Raw genomic sequence first — 22,821 nt, forward strand, 5'->3', positions numbered from 1 at the left:
CCTGCTCCTCCCACCTCTGCTCCTCCCTGCCCTGCTCCTCCCACACTTGCTCCTCCCTGCCCTGCTCCTCCCACCTCTGCTCCTCCCACCTCTGCTCCTCCCTGCCCTGCTCCTCCCACCTCTGCTCCTCCCACCTGTGCTTCTCCCTGCCCTGCTCCTCCCACCTCTGCTCCTCCCTGCCCTGCTCCTCCCACACTTGCTCCTCCCTGCCCTGCTCCTCCCACCTCTGCTCCTCCCATCTCTGCTCCTCCCATCTCTGCTCCTCCCACCTCTGCTCCTTCCTGCCCTGCTCCTCCCACCTCTGCTCCTCCCACCTCTGCTCCTCCCACCTCTGCTCCTCCCACCTCTGCTCCTCCCTGCCCTGCTCCTCCCACCTCTGCTCCTCCCACCTCTGCTCCTCCCACCTCTGCTCCTCCCTGCCCTGCTCCTCCCTGCCCTGCTCCTCCCACCTCTGCTCCTCCCACCTCTGCTCCTCCCACCTCTGCTCCTCCCATCTCTGCTCCTCCCACCTCTGCTCCTCCCTTCCCTGCTCTTCCCTGCCCTGCTCCTCCCACCTTTGCTCCTCCCACCTCTGCTCCTCCCTGCCCTGCTCCTCCCTGCCCTGCTCCTCCCACCTCTGCTCCTCCCACCTCTGCTCCTCCCTGCCCTGCTCCTCCCACCTCATGGTTCTGCTCTTTTCCCTCACTGATGACTAACTTGCAGAAGATGCTTTAAGACATCCTTGCAAACTAGTATCTGACTTTAAAAGAAATCCAAAATTTTCTCATTGATTTATCAATGTTGAAAAGGTACTATTTTCTGGAGATAGAAAAACTACAAGAGAAGGCCACAATAAAGACACACAGGCAAGCAATGCCTTTTTCCAATACAAAAAGCTAATTGAAAGATATCAAAAATCAACAGCCTCATAATACATACAATCATTCAAAATGTAATAGAAAAGTTACTCCATTCATAACCAAACACCACAAAAATAAATAAATAACCTAGGAGGTGACATTTAGTGACAAATTAGGAACAATCTGTGTAACAAACACTAAACTTCATAGTAGCAAATAAAATAGATTTGAATAAATCTTAAAATATGCCACTTTTATTTTCAGAATGGAAAAAATTATTACTGTAAATATACTAAGTAATCCTAAATATATTTATTGATATATTACCATTCCACTCCAAACATCTATATTTTAAGCTGACAAAAATACTCTACTGTCCTTCGAATGCAGAACCGAACCCAGTGGATGAGGGAGGGTGACGGTCCTGGGGGGTGAAAAGCCACAGGTTGTCTGAACCCACGGTACAGCCAGAGCAACCACCGGGACACAGCCGGAACTGACAGGCGGCTCCTCCAAGGCACGCGGAAGCTGAGGGTCTGTCCCAAGTCCGCACAGTGAGGGCGGCGCTCAGAGCCCAGCGCAGACAGGACAGCGCGAAGAAGACTGGCCCTTGAAAAGAGGACCAGAGTGCCTGCCACCCTCACAGCGCACACCAGGGTGGATTCCAGAGTCATCAGATACGGAAACGCCAAGAAGGAGTCCGTGAAAATAAAGCCGAGTATCTATGTATTCAGGCTGGAAGAAGCTGTGAACGCTACTTCAAAGGCAGGAACTATGCAGGGGAGGGCCAATTAAACTCCACAAAAACAACTCTGTACACCAGAAAGAATGCCATCACCCAGACCAGCGCAGGCGCTGGCGGGGCTGGAAGGAAGGCCAGTTGGCAGTTAACGCACCAAAATAATCTAAAACATCCAAAACCTTTGACCTGGTAATTCTACTTGTGGGAATTTGTCAAGGAAATTACGAGACCATTGCCAAGATATACATACAAAGATATTAATTACACAGCTGCTTACAACTGTGGGTCTGGGAGAGACCCAGTTCCAACAAGGGTAGGTTTCTCCAGTACATGGCATGTGCCAGTACAACGGGACACGGTGCGTGCCCTGGAAACGACAGATGTACGCACGGATCTCCAAGGATGAGATGCACAACATACACCAAAATCCCACCTTGAGTCATCCTGGGTGACGGGATTCCAAATAACATCCATTAATTGCTAAACGTCTTTGTTGTTCAATTTTTTTCCCAAAATAAAGCTGTATCACCCACATCATCTTAAAAGACAGCAGAAGGTGGCAAAAACATCAGACTATTTTTTAATGTCAAACAAAGGGAATCATCCGCAGCTGTGTTCTAGAAAGACGAGCTAACATCTTTATTATAGCTTTTCCAAACCAACAAGAAAATGAATGAACAAAGCATCAAAAATGAGCAAATAACGTGAGCAAAACTAATTCAAAATGGAAGAAACACAATTTGTCTAATAAAATATTCGGGGAGAAAAAAAGTCCACCCTCAGCTATAATCCAAGAAATGAAAAAGCTAAAGCAACAGGAGACAGCACTTTGGTGAGTGAACTAGCAGAGGACAATTTAAAATGCCCCTGTTGGGGACAGTTGGGGACAGCTGGGGAGGCAGTGTTTCCACCACCACAACTGGAAAGACAGGCTAACAGACTTTGAAGAGAGCTTGGCCACAGGCACCAAACAAAGCTTGACCAAACACAAACCTGCAACCATAATGTGAAATTGCACCAAATAGCATGTACAGGGCTGTCCGCCGTATGGCGAGCAGTAGGCACCCGTGAGTCCTACTGCCACCCGCTTTATAAGAGCTCTGGAGGGATTTACACAAGAATGTTCACAGCAGTCACAGCTGCAGAGGGGTCCTGAATGATTTTTGATTTTTTAATTTTTTTAGATTTTTCCAAATAACACAAAGTTTTGCAAGGAAGAAAAATGCCAGATAATTTAGGAATAACTTCCCCATAATTTCCTCTCAAAGTAGAAAAATAAATTAATAGTTTCGTGGACTTCACCAGTAAAAAAGAGGAAGAAAAACAAATACTGTTAAAAGCAAAGTAGTTTTCAGAAGGCTGCCCGCGGTAGCGGAGTGCAGTCCCCTGGCCACAGAGATCCGGGTTCGCTGGCACACCCACCGCCCAGGTGCACTGCCCCTTGGACACGCAAGGCTAGGGACCTCCCAGAGGCAGGCCTGGGCACAAGCTGCAGACCACAGGCCAGGTGCCCCCTGTCAGTCCAGGACTCCCGGGACTCTCTCCCACCCACACGCTACCCTTCTAACGCCACATTCGACACTCCGTGGCTTTTGCTCATCCTCAAAACATCTCCAAGGGAAAGGTCCTGAAGCCCTCTCCCCCTCTGCAGCACGGAGCCAAGCCCTGCCTTCCATGCAGACCAGAGCCCCTGGCTGGAGAGTGTCCTCTCAGGTCTGGAAGGTGCAGAGGATTGCACAAGAGGCTGTGCTCACCAGTCCTCTGTTGGCCGCTCATCCCTTCACTCATTCACTCAGCAGACATTTGCTCAAGGTCCAGCTGGGCCAGGCACTGTCCAGGACAGGAAGGGCAAGGGGAAGTTGGCTCCGACTTCCGTCGGCCCCACTTGGGTTAGAGGACTGACCTAGTGCAGGACAACAGGCTTGGCCCAAAGTGGGTGCAGGACAGTCTCTGGAAAGACCCCAGGGGTGGCAGTGAAGATGCTTCTCAAAAAAAAAAAAAAAGGCAGGAACTCTGCCCCGAGAGCAGTGCCAGTTCTCAGGGGCCCAGGGCAGAGCATGACCCGCTTCCGCTCCTGCTCACAGTGGGAAAGTTGAGGTCCCACCCGGAGGCCTTCCCAAGGGTGGCAGGGAACCCAGATTCTCAGCCCTCTCTTCCACCAAGCGCTCCATTCTTGGATCACATGGGAAGAACTGCAGGAAGACAATTCTAGGTGTTCAGGGCATGTGTATGGTGGGCCTGGTCACAGGTGCTGCAGGACCAGTACAGAGACAGCCCAGCGGGACCTGGAGGCCTGGGCCTGAGGCAGTGCCAGAGAGACAGCACTCTACCTCCAGCTGAGCCCAGCAGAGGGGCAGGCAGGACTAGCGAGGCTCCCCAGGCACTGCACTGCCTGCCCCCCAGGGACACGTGACAGCAGGGGAGCCACAGCCAGGGGCCACCTACCCAGATTCCCCCTCCCCTCACTCCAATGAAAGGATCCTCCAAAACAGAAAGGCCTGTCTGAGGAGGCTGGTCCACGGCCCTGCTCGCTCACTAACAGGCCAGATCCCTGCGGGCTGGCTGACTCCTGCTGAGCTCTCCCCGCGTGGCAGAGAGACTCCAGGTTTGGTCACCCGAGCGAGGCGGGCAGAGAATGCAGACCTACAGAGCATGACTTAGAGGGCCTCGCGTGCAGAGTGGGACATGCTGCACAAATACAGGGCATCTGTGAACAGTGTAAGAGGCCGGTAGGTCGCTCTTCACCAAAACGTTGGTTTTCTAAAATGCGAATAAAAGAGATTCCAAGTGAGAAAAAATTGTTTTGAATTTGTAAAGGTTCTGTTTTCTTTCATTTCAACCCTCCATCAGTATGGACCAGTTAAGTGTCGACTGCATTTACAAAAGTATCTTTAGGTTTTCAGTTCACCATTACTCAATCTATCTAATAATAAATAACCCCGGGATTATGTAAAATGACTAGCAGCACCGAGCAGTCCCAAAGGGACGCCTGAGACACACACACACGGAAAGAAGCAAGAAAAAATACCTGGGCCCAGATCTACTTCTTTCTAGACAAACCTAAGGATTAAAACGCTTGAATCACATTCCACTGTGACCACAGCCTACGATATTTCTGGAGGGAAAAAGTCTTCATTAAAAAACAGCAGAATTATTAAGTTGGACCCAGGTAGGAATTTTACACTTGAAACAGAATGTGACTATCAAAGCCACTGCATTATGACCCAGCCACCCTGCTGCCACGTCGCCCAGCCTGCTGAAAGCCCTCTCTGCCCAGAGGACGCAGTCGCAACACGCAGGACACTTCTCTAAGCTCAAATATATTTTTCATTCATATCCTCAAAACATAGTATTACGTGGCTTCTCTCGTTTCAAACTTCCTCAAAGAACGTGTCGCCTGCCTTCATCTTTATATTTTAGAAAACAGCCTCTTGTTTCTCTGGTTTTCAAATGCAACCGGAAGCCTGGGATTTACTTTCACTTTGCCTGCACTATGGCCCTGAATAAATAAAATCTTTTGCTATTACCCTTTTCCACTAAAAGGAACAGGAAGTTAAAAAATAAAAAAATAAAAAAACGGTAAAGTCTGAAATCTCAAATGCACACAGCAACAAGTACATTTAATGACAAGGTCACCACCATGTTCACACTTCAAAGCAGGACCAAGCTGTGCTGCTGAGCTTGCGAGCGTGAGCTCACACACGTGTGTGCAGCTGCTCCCGTTTCCCCCTCCTAATTACACAAAATACAGAGAACCTTAGCAAAATTACAAAAACCGTTTCACCCCAGGATCAAGAGACTGCGTTCCTGAGACAGCCTTGACAATACAGGCTGGTCCCACAGCGCAACGAGGGAAGCGACCGCCGTTTTCCAAAATGGAATCCCAAGGCATAATTCTTTTCAAAGTGAGATAACTTAAGGGGCAAGGCGATTCCGGCCACCACGTCTGACATCTGCTTTCAGTCATCAAGGCCGTTACCTCGTGCGGGCTGTACAATTTGCTATGTCGCCAGCTTTTTGCTAAAGCATGGCAAACTGGCACACTTAAACCAAGGGCAGAGGACTGCGCTCGCCAGGAGGAGAGGCACGGGCGGCCCAGGCACATGGCCTCCTGCCCCCTGCCCCGCGCAGAGCCCTGCCACCTTTCAAAGGAGACGGCAGCCCCAGTGAGCCGGACCACACTGCCGACCCTGGCCGTCCTGCCACTGCCTGTCATCTGTCAACACCCTGGCACTTGGTGAGGGTGGGAGACGGTGCAGGGTTACTGTGGCTCCTGAACCACAAGCCCGGGCACTGGGCACAGGTCACAACCCTGTGCAGAAGGGTCTACCAGATGCTCTTCCTCAACAGCAAGGCGTGTCTGGGGCCCCCACTCACTAGGGCAAAAGGATCACTCAGAAGTCATCGATGCCACCAAAACACTGCCGGCTCCAGCTGGAATAAATCCCCACCCCCTCACTCCACGGCCCTTCCAGCAGGGCTTTAGTACTCCATTATTGTGAATGTTCTTTGGCCCACAGCAAAAAATATTGACAAAATTCCGCTTTTAAGACAGTTATTGTCTCTGTATTCTTGATAGCAGCCTTCAGAAGTTCACCTGCTGGCATTAAATTCTTGAGTTTGGGTGAAAGGAGAGAAAATTTGCCACATCTCAAGCTCTTCTGCTATGGCGGCAGCAAATCAAATTATTCCTTCAATTAAACTAGCTTTGTGCCTAAAAGAAAAAAAGGCCACAGGCTTCCTCCCCCACACAGAGAGCCAAAGCCATCACCCACTGTAAACCCGTGACTCGGGCCTGGTCTAAATGGCTTAGTGTTTGGGGGAATACAGCTCGTAAAATTAAATCCACTCGCAGAGATCTGCGCATCGTGTGTGCTCCGAGCTGGCAGGCGATGGGCTCCCGCGCTCTGCACCAGGGTGCACTTTGACCAACCCGATGGAGGGATCTGCTCCCCCTCGCTGTCTGTGGACCGACGCCACAGTAACGAGCCCCCCCCCTGCCCCCGGGAGAGGCTGAGCAGAGAGCCAGGGTTCCTGCTGCCACCCCTGCTGCCAGCCCTCCCTTGTGCCACGGCACACACGGGTCAGTCCCACAGTAGCGCCCCAGCCCTGAGCAGTACATGCCTGTAGGCCAACTTCCCTCCAGAGAGCTGCGGCCAGTCTTGAGGAGGACATGCCCAGCTGACATGGCTCTGTGTTTGACTTTCTGTTCCAAACGTCTGGTTCTGAGAAGGAAAACCTGAAATACCCCCCTTGGACCAGGGCACTCCCACAGCAGGAGATGCACATGGAAGGGGCGTGAGCACGCACTTTCGGGAGAGAGGGACCACCCTTTCCACGGTGGTGTTTGTTCCAGGGAGTCGGGCCTGTGGAGGTCAGAGACAAGAGCTGGCCTAGACCAGGGGTACGCACACGACACTCGGCACAGCAAAACACAACTTCTTTCTTTTCTGTTTTGGCACGTGAAGGGGCAGCCGCTAGAGAACTTGGTATCTTTTAAGTGCCATGATTATGAATAAGTTGTGCTAGAAATTAACTGACAGTTACTCTACAATGAAGCTGTGGATGGGGAAACACTAGAGCATACTAGTGCCTGCCAGGAGGAGACGAGAACTCCCTGACTAGAACTCCAACATCTGCAGTTTGAATAAACCATTTTACAGAACTGCCGACGAAATTCACCAAAATGAAATAAATCAGAATAAAATGAGAAATCAGAACTCCAGAAGCTCTACAAATGCAATCTTCTGTGGTCAGCAAGGCAAGGGCCAAGCCCCTGGAAGGTCCTGACCTCTCCTTGCCAGAGCCGTGGACGCCTGAGCACGGGAAGCCCAGAGCAGCCTCGCGAGAACGAAGGAGCATTTTAACATCCACTAAATAACTGAGCTCCAGCGTGACGTCGCCTCAAAGCCTGGGCTCCTGCACACTCCCGCCCTTTTAAAGGGGGACAAGGCAAAGCCTGGCGGGCTGTGTGTCTGCAGCTTCAGGTAGCCCTGGCCCTTTTCCTGAATCCAACCCCTAAAAATGCTGTGGAATTCACCTCCTCCCTGCTCGCCTCCTTTTCACCTAAAGGCAAAAAGTCCGCCCGTTCTCTTCCCAGACTGTGGGCCTGGTTTTCATCTGTGCCATAGTCCTTTTGATAACAATGCCTCGTTAAAACCTCCATTAAAAGTCTGCAGCAGGCATTTCATGGGGAGGAAGATCTAATAGGGTTCCAACTCCTCCATTAACTTTAAAAGAGTTCTCTCCTGTGGTGTGTGGGGGGGGTGGGGTGGGGGACAGAGACGGAGAGACAGGGGAGAGGGGATTAGAAATCCTGAAGAGAATGAGGTCACACAGTCTTGGTCTTTTAGCCTCTCAACCAACTCTTACTAATCCGAGATCTCGCTGCCAGTGAGTCCTAACACTGAGACCAGAAGCGTGTCCCCAGGAAGCACGGAGCACCTCAAGCTTTCTTCACCAGCAAAACACGAGACAGCAAAGAAGGCCCCCATGCCGAAGGGCTTCCACCCCGTGCTAGGGCCTGACGGGATGCACAGGGATGGGGAGTGGGGCTCGTCCAGTCCACCTGATGGACCCCTGGCTCTGCGCCTGGGTCAGCGCATCCTCCGCTGGCCAGGGGAGGCACACAGTCCGGCCGTGTGACGCTGCACTGGTCAACACAGAGCTTCTCCACCTGCAGATGTTCTGTGCCGCGCCTGAGGGCCTCATGGCGAGGGTGAAGTTCCCCTCCACAGAACTTACCAGGACACCTGGGCAGGACGCCCGCTCCCCCAAGCTCTGCCTCAGACCTGCTTTCTGCCTGCCCCTCCCCATCTGATCTGTGTGGATCGCGACCAGCCCCCTTCTGGGGAGCCCCTGCCTCCTGCGTCCTGGGTGGAGCCCCCACTAGCTGCAGCGTTCTGGGCCCACTGGAAGTTCGTCCTGGTTTTCTTTTTCTTGGTCTGTGAGCATCTGTTGCCCGGCTGCGTGGGCTTTGGACAGTCCACCCTCTTTTCCCACAAGCCCCGCCCCTTCAGGAATGCACACGGCAGGCCACGGCTGAAAGCCTGCACTAAGACCCCATCATTAATTTTGAGAAAAGGCAAAGCTATCCAAGTTCAACTCAAAGGAGGGCTGTGTACACATAAAGTACATAAAAAAATTTTGGACTCTCAGGCAAATTTAGGGTTGCTAAGTCAAAAGATTTATGTTCCAGGTGAGAATGCTTGGTGTTTGTCATTCCCTGAATCTGAACATTCCTGGGCCATTCCTACTGCGTCGGCCAACAGAGGCTGCTGCAGCGTGGCAGGACGGGCCTCTTCCACCACTGCCCACAACAAAAGATGCACACCTCACCACCCTGAAAGGACCACAGGCCCACTCTAGAACAGACCGGGGCTCTCCTCGCCGTCCCCCGTCCCCAGCCCATCCAGACAAGAAGCACCTTCCTGGGCCTGATTCCCCACAAGTATCTGTGCCCTCCTGAAATGCCTGTGGCACCTACTCTATTATTCACCTCTTAAGCAAGCACACCTTCCTCCCCTACAGGACACGGCTCCTAGAGGACAAGATCCCGCCCACGAATGGCTGCATTTCTCAGAATGTCCCGTAGAATGGATGAGGCTGTGGCTGAAACGGCTGTTGGAAGAATGAACCAGAAGCCAACTGAGCTAGTTACTGTGTGAATGACCCCCTCACCCCGAGGCTCCATAAAAGCCCTGGAGAGTGGGAGCCAGCCCGTTAAACCCGCAAGACCTGCACTTGGGACCCGAGGAAGGGTGCTGCTGGGCTTCAGCTCCGCCCCCCTGCTGCGTCCCAGCACTACACCTGGCCCCTGAGCCATCCAGACCTGAAAGGCGTCCCCAGAGACTGTCCTCCTGCAGGAGCTCAACACGTGGCCATGCCACACAAGCAGCAATGGGTTAGCACCTCGCTCAGCCCCGGCCCCTCTCAAACCACTGCTGCTCCCTGCAGAGTGCGAGAGGCTCACACCCCAGCCTGCAAACCCAGTGAGGACTGTGGACAGGGCTGCTCCATCAGTGCTGGACCCTTGCAGTGCTCAGCTACCCGATGTCCACCATTGGTGTGGCAGGCGTCCGACATTTTCCCTGAAGCTGATTCAGTAACTCAAATCAAACAGGAGAAATAGTTTGCTCTTCAGTTGTCAAATTTTAGGGAAACTCATTCAAAATGGCAAAAGATACAACCATTTCCTGACCTCGATTTCCTTCGAGATGTTTCACTGAGTCACAACCTTGCAGGTTTCTTGAGGATCAGAAGTTTGGGGACTTTTCTTTGGTGCCTCCCTCCCCACAGGGCACAGTCACAGGGCTCCCTGAAGCAGTGCATTAGTAAGCCCTCCGAGGACTTATGCTGTGTGGACTCATGATGGCCAAGGTGACACTTTGTTAGTTGGTCATTACCAATAGTAACTATCAGCTAGCAGTAGCTGGCAGTTATCAAACCAAATCAACAGTTTATGTATAAAAGACACTGAGCACATCTATGATTTAGCGTTGATGACATCTGTACCTCAAGTCTTGAAAAGGAGCTGGTGTCCAATGATAAGACCATACGTGATTTTCTCCTAGGTGTCTTCAGTGGGTTGAATGGTGTCCCCAAAATTCATTCCTCCCAGAATTCCCCAATGTGACCACATTTGTAGACAGTGGTTTTGCACATGTGAGTCGTTAACTTGGGATGATGTCATACTAGATGAAGATGGGTCCAAAATCCAAAGATCGGTGGCCCCTGACAAGAGGACAGAGACTGGAGTGACATGCCATCAGCCAAGGAAAACCAAGGACAGAGGACAGCCAGGAGCCCCAGAAGTTGGAAGAGACGGAAGGAGGGACCCCTAGAGCCCACACCTCAACCTCCTACTTGTGGCCTCCAGACCCAGGAGAGCACGATCCTCTGCTGCTGAACTCCTGATTCAACCCTGCCCCGCTCTGGTCTCAGGGCCTCCCTCTTCGCTGTTAGGCCACAGGATCAGGGAGAACTCCAGGAAGCCGGATCAGAGAACTTCCCACACACTGAGGAGCCCCAGCACCCCAGGGGTCCCCTCCAGGACCTGAGCCAGCGCCCCGCCAGCCCAGCCCCACTCCCTGGGCCCCTGAGTCACAGTGGACTATCTCCCTGCCCTTTCCAGCAGCACAGAGAGCGGCCACCCCCCGGGGAGGGGAGCCCAGCCTGGACCAGCAAACCCTGGCCAAGTGTACTCTGAGCTGCGTGTTCATGGCCGGGCACACTTCTAGAGGGGTCGAGCAGGACGTGGCAGCTCCTCCAACCCCAGAAATGTTCAGGGAAGGTCACCGTCTTTCCACACCACAACGTGCGCTTAAAGCCGGGGGCGCCGTTCGCCATCCACGTCCTGAACAGCTGCGTCACAGAACAGGCTGCCTTCCCTGGCGCACCCTGGAGGGCGGTCCTTCCCCCGAGGGGTTTTCCAGCAGCCGGGAGACAGGGGGACAATGCAGGGAGCATCCACCACGGTACAGAGCCGGGCAGGAGCTACGGAGCACCCATCAGGAAGGCTGGGCTCCTCTGAGACGATGTCTGGGATCCGAGCAGGAACCTGTGTGGTTGGCAACCGTGAGACATCCAGGGACAGAGGTGGCAAAGTGACACTATTCTCAATAAAGGAGCGGCTGAGGGGGCGCTCGTGGTGGGACAACATGTGGCAGAAAACAGCACGTGAGTGGCGGAGGCCTTCGGACTCTCACAGGACTCCAGCTACTTGGTAAACCATGAAGTCTCATGAGGACACTCTGGCACTTGAAGTTCTGCTCTTCGGCTTATCTAAATATCTCACAGAAATTCCAAACTTGGCCAAAAAAAAAAAAAAAAGAGCACTCTATTTTTCTCTTAAAAAAAAATGATTCATTTTTTTTCCTAAAATCTGCAGAAACATCACTTTCAGGGAGAAAATGACATGCCTGAAACCATGCATAAGGGAGAACAGAGAGGGAGCCTTTAAAAATAAAACTGCCTCCTTGAGTCCTGGTAAATGAGTCTAGATTTGCTTGGTAAAACCACAGCTTACTGTTTCACATGTTAGTCTCTCCACGGATATTTATATTTCCTAGGGTCAAGAGTTCACCATTTATCTTTGAAGGATAAATTCTACCACTGGGCCCAAGGAGAGGGGTGTTAAACATGCTAATCCTATTTTTTTCCCATATTCATAACACTGACAAAGAAAGTCAGGGAAGCACATGACCTGCCCCAGGCGGAGAACTGTCCACAAGCCCAGGGTCTACTCCAGACAGCAGCCCACGCACACTCACCCCTGATGGCCAAGTCCACGCGTGCACACACCATGGACAAGAAGACGGAGGTTAAAAGACATTTTTTTAAAAACCTGGGATTTAATCTCACTCAAAGAAACATGTTCAAGAGATTGTTTCTAATAATCAACGGCTCAAAATGAAAATTCAATTTTGAAAGCTAAAGCAAATGCATGATCAAGATATCTGTGTCCTTCCGTAATGAAATCGCCCCAGGACTCCATTTCTCAAGAAGAGCACAAACAAAAACATTTCAGATGTTCCAAAGGAACTTCCAGTGGACGCTCCCCTGAAATTTGATTTTAAAAAATTTATTATACGGAAACATTAACTACTCACATAATGAAAGCTGTTGTCTTAGTGGACAGGTTTGCCGCAGGTGGGTTCCCTCAGGGCCTTGGTGGCCTTCCCGTAGCCCCGGGAGCCCCCTCCTCTAAAGGAGCCCAGAGGCCTGAAGGACACTCTGCCACCTCTGTCCCTGAATGTCTCTGGGACCAGGAGGTGGCTGCCACTCCCACCCCTGCGCCCTCCCAGCACCCCCCGGCCATCCAGCATGACCAGTGCAGCTGCCTAGTCCAGGTGAGACCAAGGGGAAGCTGGCCGGTGTGTGGGGACCCCACCATCACAAAGAGGAGACCTTCCTGCTGCCTGTGCTACAGGACTGGCCACCTGCTAAGCCCCCAAACACAGAAGCCATGTGCTAAGCAGCTCATTAAAACGGCCCATTATTTTGCTGGATTTTGTCATATTCCTTAATTTATTAGAGTCTTCTCTTTGCTGTGACGTCCTTCCTCCTATACTCACCCTCCTACCTGATATCACATTCATAATTTTGTATTATTTTTCTTAAAGAAACCCACCCTGGAAAATCCTGCCCTCCCCTTGCAGACAACTGGTCCTCCAGCCCATGGGCTCCCTGCAGATGCAAGTCCCTGCCCGTGGTGAGCAGGTGACCGTGACTCCACTCTGAGAGCACGCTCCCAACCGTCCTCCACACCGACGGGCTCCCTAGCACTCCCCGCCAGCCCGACTCCAGGTCCCTGCCACTGTGTGATGTCTCCCAGCTGTGCACAGCGGTCACTGGTGTCTGCACACCCCTGCCACGGTGCCACAGCCCACCTCTGCACAGCCACGCCGAGGCTACCTACGTGGAACGCCGCCGTCCCTCGCAGACCAGGGGGAGGCACAAACAGGCAGCCGAAACCACGTAAGAGCAAAGGGTACGCGGCTCAAGGAGGCTTCAGAGAAATTCATCAGGGGGACTCTGACTGCTGACAGATCAGGGGTGTCCCCCGAAATCCCCAGGCCTCTGGAGCTCGATGTAATGGGGGATACCCAGCCTCTCCTACAAGGCAACATCAGGGTCATGGAGAAATAACAACAGGAGCAAGAGTGCACACATCCCTGCGTGTACACACACACACACACACACACACACACACACACACGTCAAGTACATGAGCGTGTGATGTCATTCCTACTCCACACAACAGACTTGTGACGGAGCCCACAACAGGCAAACAGGAGCAGATCTGAGGGGCCCTCTGGCCCGGTGCCCTCTGTCCAGGTCTGAAGAAACCAAGGCGCACACAGCTGTGCAGCAGTCAGTCAGCAGAAAGGGGGATCCAGGCACCCACTCCCACCCGACTCCTGTCCCCTGCGCTCCCGAGACAGGTGCCAGGCAGCATGACCACAATTACTTCAACTCGCCACTTACGGATGGTTTCAGGGGTCATGGAGTCAGACCCCTGTGGCTCTATCTTAATTGAAATGACCTTAAGACACTAATCTACGTGGCCTCGAATCCTATAAGCCTCAGCCTATAAAGGGAGACAATAATAGGATCACTATGAAAACTAAATTACATAACAGCGAAGTGTGCCAGGAGGCTGGAGGGTTCAGCCCCCTCCAGATATTCAGTGAGCACCTGCTGGGTACCAGGCACTGGCCTCCTCTCGGGCCAGGACCATAAGCTCCCGAGTGAGCTTTGCTGCTCGTTTATTCCTGCTAGACTTTGGCACCCTGTTTGGCCACAGCCAATGCTTAGTAACCAAGTCACTGCATTCACCCATGAAGCCGCCTTCCTAATGATCCAACAACCCACCAACCCACAGTGCAGCCCGGTGCTGCCACTGGGAAGAGCTGCCCTTCCCCGCGGGCTCTCCTCTTCCTGGACAGAGACACAGGAGGCCACCACCAGGAATCAGCCTGCTTTCCAGAGACGGCAAAGAGAATGGGGGCTGCCCAAAGCACCCCATCCACGACCTTGACTCCAGGAAGGTCCAGGGAATGAGACCCCACGCCTGGCTGGTTGGGGGAGGACGGGGCACCAGCACCCTGGGTGCCCGCAGGGCAGGACGGAACACAGACCTGCGGCCCTCCATGCCACCTCCCCAGGAGACACCATGGTGGATGCCAGGGCTGAAGGGCGCCTGCGGAACACAGGCACCATCTAGATCACGGGGGACGCTGACCCACAGAGATGCCCGCCACCAGACAGGTGCTGGAGAAGCAGGGAGACCCCCTCCATGCCAGGCAGGAGGCAGAGCTCTGCTGAGTTATGTGGAGGCAGCCAAGAGAAGACGGGTGAGATAAATTGGAAAATGGATTTTTTGTTTCCCATATTCAATCCTGATAGCATTTATTTCATTACTCAATGAAATTTTTACATCCACGGGATGCATAATAAAATATTTTATATAAGGTTAATATTGATAACCACTTTAGTCTTCAAAATACTCTCGCTATCCTATGAGATCCATTACCTCAAAGACCCTCTTAGTTATTTTTCTTTCTCCTAGGTCTGTCTGCAAACAAGCAGGTATTTATTGAGTAAATAAACCAATGAACGAAGACACGCCTGGCGGGGTGACCACAGAAACTGTGTGACGAGGGTATCAGTGCCAGTCCCGAAGTGACACTTGCAGACAGGGGTGACCCTCCAAGGCACAGAGCTGGCAGGTTCTGGTGCTGAGCAGACCACGCCCATGTTCCTTACTCCGACAGCTCAGTGCACAACCTGGGGTCCCCTTGGAAGGTTCCAGAGGGTAATAATGAAACTCAGGGACCCGATGCTGCGTGCCAAGACACCAAGGGGATTATACGCTTAATGTCAATATTTACTTCTTATTTACATCCCCAGCTTGTTCCGAGGAGGATTTACGGCAGCTTGATTCATGCCCAGGACAACGGTGCTGACTAAACCCCCCTCTCCGTGCACCAGAGGGTGTGCCCAGCACCTCCCCACACCACGGCGCTCCCCACCCACGGGCACCGCAAGTCCTGGGTGCTAAAAACTGAAAGAAAACTAATAATTATTACCCAGTAAAAGCAGTTTCTCAACAGACAGAATCTTTCGATGTGCTGGGTCTACTGAGAAAATGGAATAAAAGGCACTGCGGCACACCACAATATCTGAGATTCATTGTGAAACCCACCTGAAACATCACAGAAACAATCTCTCCCTTGAGTGTTTTATGAACAGCGAATGTGAGGAGGAAAAATATTTTTACTGATACCTTGAACTAAGTTTATAGAAATATGTGTACATTGAAGATGTCATGTTTAACCAAAAAGTTAACAGAAATACCAAGAACCACAGAGCGTTTTCTTAATTCGAGTTGGTAACCGACCAACTGGCATAAAAGCACAGTAATGAAGGCCATCCCGTGTTCAAGAGATGCAGAACCGCACAGCCGCGTAAGAGCCTGGCCCGGCAGTTATTATTCCCAGCACATCGCCACCGTCCCACCCTCCGGAACTATATTTATTAAGACTTATTAGATTTTAGAGCAAATGGTCCTCTGAAGAGCACAAAATACTGCAGAATAACTTTTTAAACTGTGTGAGAACTTTACGCAACACACTTCCACGCTGGAAACGCTGGCGTGGGGCATGGGGTGAAGAGCAGGCAGAGGGGAGGTGGCAAGGAGAGCAGCTGAGCCGGTGGCAGGAGCCCAGGGCTGAGGCCAGGCAGGGCGCAGGGCGGGCCACGCAGGCCTCAGGCCCACGGTGCTGCTCCACAGGCCCTGTGGCTGGCCAGGCACAGGAGCACTCCCCCAAACTTGCAGCACACCCCATGCTGTCTGCGAGGGGCCGGCTTGCAGGGACGGCTTCTGAATGACATGGGTAGGAACACGGAAGGACAGTCCCGGTGTGGCCCTCCATGTCCCAGTGCTCTGAAGACGGAGAAAGGGGGCAGGCATGTGGATGTGTGGGCAAACAGCACGCACTGCTCTCCAAAGAGGGTTTCAGAAACATTTTAAGAATCAGTTCATTAACCCCAGGGAGCCTTCCTGCTGGGAGCCCCAGGCCCCAGCGCAGGGCAGGCGTGCGGGTGTCTGGAGGAAGCAGTGTCCCGGCACAGAGGCGAGGACTTCACGTGTGGAACCGGCTGGCCAGGGGAGATGTGCTGGGCACAGCGCATACCCTCAGAAGAGGGCCACCGTGAACGGACCATTACCAACAAGGAGGGTGTGGCTGCTTTGCAGGGTCTCAACCCTCAAGTGCCATGGCCATGCAGTCTCCAGCGTCAGCCCACGAGGCTGCTCACACACTCCCCCAAAAACTTAGAAAGGGCCCAGCATGCCTGTGCCTCTCAAGCCCTAACCTGACCACTGGGCTGCATGGGCTCCAGCGTACTTCTTACAGAGCTGGGGTGGCGGGCAAGGCCCTGGGCATCCTCACTGTCCCTACACGTGCCCCATGAAAACAGGCCCAGACACACGGGAACCGGGCGAGGGGAGCCTGCTGGGCTTTCTGTGGGTAGAGTGTGCTGGGCCCTCGGTGCAGATCCCCAGAACGGGAAAAGGCCGCACGTCACAAGACAGGTGCGGACACGTGGGGCGGGTGTGCGTCTTCTGCTTAACGTCTTCAGTGCGTCCCTGAGTGGCGGGGGGAGGCACGGGTAGGACTGACCTCACTGTGCGTGGGCACAGGGGGATTCCAAAGAGAACAAAAGTAGAAGACATAGCCGGAGGCCAGACCTGCGAGCACAGGGCTGGAGCCCACCCGTCAGGTGGGCCAGGCGCCCTGGGCAAGGGCCGGTGCACCATCGCGGACCATGATCCCAGGCCCAAGCAGCTCCGAGGACTGGAAGACTCTCCCTGACCTTTTCAGGGCAAATTCTCCTGTTTAGGATTCTTTGCCAGCAAGACGTTTTCTTCACCTGAAATAACGTGAATGTTCCTTCATTTCACCATAGAGAAACTCACTCACCAGGTGAGGAAGCTGCAAAACCGTGTGTGCACTGAGTTTCCTTTCCAAAAAACTGGCAAATTCTGCATTCTGAAACCTGTCGGGACTCAAGGATTTCAGCAGGGGGACCGCAGGACCTTCCTGAAAATTCTCTTTCCAAAGCCCGGGCTCTCTGCTACAGGAAAACGTTCCAGACACGTGGAGAGACCTACCCAATGACTAAACAGAAAACCATCTACGTGGAAAGTTGAGAAAGGCTTTTAAATTAAATTTATTTTAGAAGTTCCACAGTACAAGTGAAGCGCCTACAGCCACAGGGCCTCGATGGCCATCGGCAAACTCAAGAGTGGGGACTTCCTGCAGGTCGTCCGGGTAGACGGGCGTCGGAGGCTCCAGGGCTGGGAGTCAGCTCTGCGGCTCCCACCACCCGGCCGAGTCGGCACAGTCCCCCTGGTCCTTGGCTGATGATGGAGCTCTGGCCCAACTGCTCAAGCTCAGGTGTCTCCTGCGCGTCCTTCCTCACCAGGGGTAAGCCCCGGAGCCCTGCGCACAGCTGAGAGCCCAGGTGGAGACAGGTGGCGCTGTCCGTGCACCAGCTAGCAAGGCCCAGACCTCCAACTGTCCCCTCCAGGTCCAAAATGCTGAAGAGACACAAGACGCTCTGTAGGAAGGGACAGAAAGGCTGGGGTCTGTGGGAGCCCCACGGGAAGCAGGCCTCCACCACAGACCATGCGGACGGCCACAGGAAGGCACAGAAGCAGAGCACGCGGCACCCGGGGCCAGGCAGAGAAAGCAGATCTCGCAGGCCACGTGGCACCTGCGGCCTGCCTGCAAGTGGGGTGGCCTGCGACCTCAGTGCAGCGAGGCAGCAGGCACAAGTGTGGCACCAACTCTGCTAGGTACTGGGCCAGGCACCCAGGAGCACCTCCTCACCCAGAATGCCATCTCCTCCACCACTGGCACATCTCCTAGTACCCACCAGCAACTCGAAAATGCCACCAGGCTGGCCTCCAACTTGGGGCCCATGTTGAGGCTTGGTTTATTTCCCCACTGGGAAGTGGACGAATATTTTAACTGGCTTACGTAAGTACCATAAGCTGCGTGGTTCACCTCCCATCCAGTGGAGGCAGTTCCTTGAGTAATCTATCCTGCGGGGCACAAATATGGAATGTGGGTGAAATACAGTATGGGAAGGGTATTTTCGAGTTTCAAGGAATTTTCTGCACACTCCTTTGTTCTTATTTTCTGGCAATAGCCAGGAAGGGCCAGAACTACGCCACAAATCACACAGAAGTCTGGGGAATCAGGCGAGAAAGACGACGTCTCTTTAATTTTGCACGCATGATGTTTGCAGCCACTAAGGTCATACCTGCGTGTGGTGACTGACAACTTTTCAGCTTGATTCAAAGCAAACAGCTGCCGGTTTGATTGCCTAGCAACTAAAAATTGATGGATGACCCTTAAGATGAATAACTACCATAAATCACCTCATTCAAACTCTCCAAGAAAAAAATTAAAAAACAATGGTTTTCATGACATTTGCTGCACTCCATGATGCACCGTGATGAAGCTGGCTCGTCACGGGTGCAGCACTGTGGCTGCAGAGTCAAGTCACTCTGGCTTTCGTCTTCCGTCTCCAGCAAGGTGTGCCGGCCTGAAAGCGCTGCGTGTCTCTCGGGCCCTGCAGGCGCCCGTCACTCCAGGACAGAGGAGCCGCTGAGTCCCCATCCCCAGACAGCACCCCAGCAGGACCCAGTGGTCCTACGTCACAGAGACGCCGAGGGCCCGTGCACTCCCAGTGGTTACTGCGTGTTTAGTGTCATGGTCTGACCCTGGCCAACGGTCTGGGCACTGCGACTCCCGCACATTTGATGAACTACTTCCTGTTCGCACACGTTCCCTCTGTTCCTAAAAGGCCACAAATGTGCTTTTAACTTGCAGGTAAACACAAACCTATAAACGGTCATGAGGCTGAGAGGCGCTCTTGGAACCAGCCTGCAGGACACCTGCCCTGGCGCATTTCTGAGAGCAGCATGTGCCAACCGGCCAGGCGCAGCCCGCAGTCCTGCAGATGTGACTGCACTTGTCTCCGTTCAAGGTCAGGTGCTCAGGGTCCTTCCCAGCCTGTCTCTGCACCTCTGGTCGTCGCACTGGGTGTGATTTTGTCTTTTCAGGGCTGCGTTGCCATTACAAGGAAGGCCGCTCCCAGCAGAGAACCAGTCCCCTACCGGACACGGGGGAGCGGCTTCAAGTTGAAAAGGCTCCTGTTTTCTTCGGCGCAGCGTCACCAGCACCCTGAGACTGCCGCTGGGGCAGGCTGCACACCCACCTGTCCCCGAGGGTGCCACAGCTCCCCACAGAGGGACTCAACAACCAAACACTCTGCTCAGCTCCAACCGTGGAAAGGGGACGCGGCCGTGCCCCAGAGCTCAGCACTCCTGAGGACACCAGCAAGCCAGGGAACGAGTCCACACAGATACCTCTCCCCAGGGCCCGCCGCAGGGCACACGGCCGCTCCCTGTCACCAGAGACAGGCGCACACCGTCCCTGGGTCCTCCCGAAGCTGAGAGAGGATCGCCTTCTGTTGAGTAGACCACACCATCCCAAGGAGCACTCTGTGTTGAAGAAACCAAGGGGGCTTGCCGGGGGTCATCTAAGTCCCCAGCGCCACAGTGGCACAGAGCTCTCAGACAGTGTAATCCAGCACCCCAGCTCTTAGGGCCTGGCCGGAGGCTACAGCATGAGGCCCCACCCAGGCTGAGGAGAGTCCCTCCACCCACACCTGCCCAGACCCCCGAGACAGAGAGGAAACAATCCCAACAACAAATGAAATGAGTTGGGGGCCAGGGGCCATGATCCAAGCAGCTAGCAGCTGGCCCCAGGCATCCGGCAAGTGGACTGCTCATTAGAAATGAGGGGAGTCTCCAGGTTCAGTGGCACCCGCTTTTAATCCCAGCAACTCGGGAGGCTGAGGCAGGAGGATTGCAAGTTGCCAGCCTCAGCAATATATTGAGGCCCTAAGCAACTCAGCAAGATCCTATTTCAAAGTAAAAAAAATAAAGAGGGCTGCAGATGTGGCTCAGTGGTTAGGTGCCCCTAGGTTCAATCCCTGGTACTAAAAAAAAAAAAAAAATGAGGGGACTTGTCCCTTGTTCCAGGAGCTCCTGGGACCCACATCCCAAGACAGTCCCTCTGAAAGGCTCAACTTCCAATGTGCTGGCCCTGCACCCTGGGAATCCGGGATGAGCAAACACCGATGACCACGCTTTCTGAAGCCAGGCTAAGAGACTGATAGGAATTAGGCCGCGGGCACTTGGCTAGCGCACACTGCTACCTTTAGCTCTCGGAGACAGCACCACGCTCCTGACACCCAACGGCTGAGGCCCATAAACGGCTGCTCTCTGCAGCTGGTAGGTTAGTGGGCTTCTGACAGTGTCCTCCCTGTCCCCAGTCCTGGGCGGCTCAGGGGGGCAGGTCCACCTCCAGCCCGGCCAGAGCCCTGTGAGGATGGAGGAGGAGGCCATTGGGGACAGTGAGTGGCCAAAGTCCCTTTCTCCACGTTTCTGCCTGGCTCTTCCTGGGGGCCCACTCTCCAGGACCATCCAGAATGCTGTCCCTTTAAAACTGAAATGCGTGTTTCCCCTCCGTAAGAAAAGTAAATCACGCTACAGTGAGTTGAGCTTTGAAAAAAGCATCCATCCATTAAAGTTCATGGATCCGCGTTTTCAGGTTGTCCCTCCCCTGGCTGTGTCTCAAGTTACAGCCTTGTACAACCCAAGTCTAAATAATATTCACCATGATAAATGACACCATAACTCCGATATCCACAATCAATCTTTGCTTTAAAGATACATCCATCTTCAATAATGTTGATGGGGATTCTGTGAAATGGGGAACGTGACTGTCTTCCAGAACTCCTAACTGGGGGGGAAGGAGGCCCTGAGTGATGGCTGTCAGCCCACATCTGGCTGCAAAAATAAATTAGCCTTATGTAGACAAATGAAAGGGCCCGCTCTGCCGAGGAAACAGCCACTCCTGCGCAGGGGCTAATTTATAGGACTTCTTTCTGGAAAGTTCCTGGCTAGGCAACAGTCTCCTCCTCGGCTATCTCTTTAAAGGATATCTGATGTTGTAAATAACTTCTGTGGGGTGGGGTCGGCCAGCAGGACAAAGGCACAGGAACAGGGGAACAATAACTTTTCTCACGTTCTCGCACACACGATTAAAATGCAAAACTCGACTCTTCCAAGGAGGCGAAAACATTTATTTAGCCAAATGTTTTCTATTTTAGCAGTGCAGTCTCCTTGGCTGGTTTTCTGTCTGTTCGCCTCCTTCACTCTTTGGTGGTTTTCTGGTGGTTTCAGAACTCACTCAGAAAGTAAAGCACCTGGGGTCAGGCGTCCAGCTCGGCTGGCCCTCCTGCAGCTCTCCTGCAGCTCTCCTGCTCAGCCAGCTTCACCTGGAACCAGGCGGGCATGGGGTCACGGATTCCAAGCAACTGAAGAAGAAACATGTCTGTGGCTTTAGTAGGTGGTTTCAAAAATGGCCCAGAGAACTGCAGACTCTGATCAGGCAGGCTCTAAAATCAGTGTAAGACCAACTCCTGCCAGGAGTGGGGACTACTTCCTGGGACACCTACGAGGGGAGCCCTTTCTTGCTGGGTTTTCTGTCCCTGACCTTGGCCCCCGGAGCAGCACTGGGAGTGTTGATTCTTAAAGCTTGTTACAAGCTGGGAGGAGGAGGGGGCAGGCCGTGTCCCCGGGGACCTGGGGCTCTGTGGGGTGTGCCCACAGAGTGACGTGGGCCGGTCGGTTCCCAGGCCCGGAACAATTGCCGTGTGGGTCCCAGAGCTTGGCAGCAGCGGGGCGCAGCCGGCAGCAGGCCGAGGTGGGGAGGGTTAATTCTGTGGCGCTGAGGACTTACAGTAAGGCTGTGAAGACGGCACACGGGCTTCCTGGCAAGGGCTCGCAGAGGGTCGGAGGGGACTGCAAAATGAACCCTCTCAGGCTTTGTCGCGGCGTTTCCCAAGGCCCAGCCTGGCCCCTTTGATAAATGACACATGTCATTCTGTCAGAGGCTGACACTGCAGCTGGGAGGGCTGGTGATGCATGGCGCCACTGAAAAGGAAATCAACTTTTTGGCACCAAGTGAGTCTGTGCCTGTGTAAGGATTTTGTTTCTCAAAAGTGAAAGATAGACTTAGGATTAAAAAAAAAAAAAAAGTTGAAAAACAGATTGAACGACAGCTTACACTTAACATAAATTAACTCAGTAATGGCGAAATGTGCTAGCCTGTGATAAATAAAAGCTACATTAGTCAATTATTAATCACACTCTAACTTGTAGCCAGAACCCATGACTTAAATCTGGGGCCTGAGCTGCCTTACAAACAGATAAGACGGTGTCTGATAGATGTCTTCCAGGGAGTAATCAGGAAGGAATCACAGCCATACTGGGCTCACCACTGGGAACAAATGGAAGGTTCTGGAAACAGAGGGGTGAGTGGAGCAGGAGAAGCCCATTCCTCCCAGACACAGAGAACCTACCAACTGAGCAAGGATCCCACACCAAACAACTATATCCAAATACCTTCCTTTCCTACAGGATTATTTTGTGGACTTTGTACACTGCAAATGCGTGCTCACATTGGTAGAAAATGTTTTGTCCCCAGACCTCCTGAGTTACCGGTTTTAAATCTGATCCCTGCTGCGGGGATTTTCCTAGAGATAGCACTTATTTCCAAACTAACTGTTAGCACAGATTATAATTTAAGC

The 22,821-nt window shown here is 53.0% G+C and overlaps 1 protein-coding gene and 2 long non-coding RNA genes across 3 annotated transcripts in view; 1 reads left to right on the top strand and 2 right to left on the bottom strand.

Moving 5' to 3' along the window:
• LOC120885287 (uncharacterized) overlaps positions 1 to 22,821 on the bottom strand; it is a 99,295-nt gene that overhangs the window by 62,111 nt on the left and 14,363 nt on the right. The gene's annotated exons all lie outside the window — the stretch shown is intronic.
• The window catches only part of Tshz1 (teashirt zinc finger homeobox 1), a 72,383-nt gene that overhangs the window by 35,816 nt on the left and 13,746 nt on the right, over positions 1 to 22,821 (bottom strand). The window lies entirely within an intron of this gene.
• Positions 13,732 to 22,041, top strand: LOC144369748 (uncharacterized). Its single transcript, XR_013429465.1, has 2 exons — positions 13,732 to 14,438; positions 14,995 to 22,041. It is a non-coding gene; the product is annotated as an uncharacterized LOC144369748 (long non-coding RNA).

The sequence above is a fragment of the Ictidomys tridecemlineatus genome, chromosome 13 (assembly GCF_052094955.1).
Source record: "Ictidomys tridecemlineatus isolate mIctTri1 chromosome 13, mIctTri1.hap1, whole genome shotgun sequence".
NCBI classification, from domain to species: domain Eukaryota; kingdom Metazoa; phylum Chordata; class Mammalia; order Rodentia; family Sciuridae; genus Ictidomys; species Ictidomys tridecemlineatus.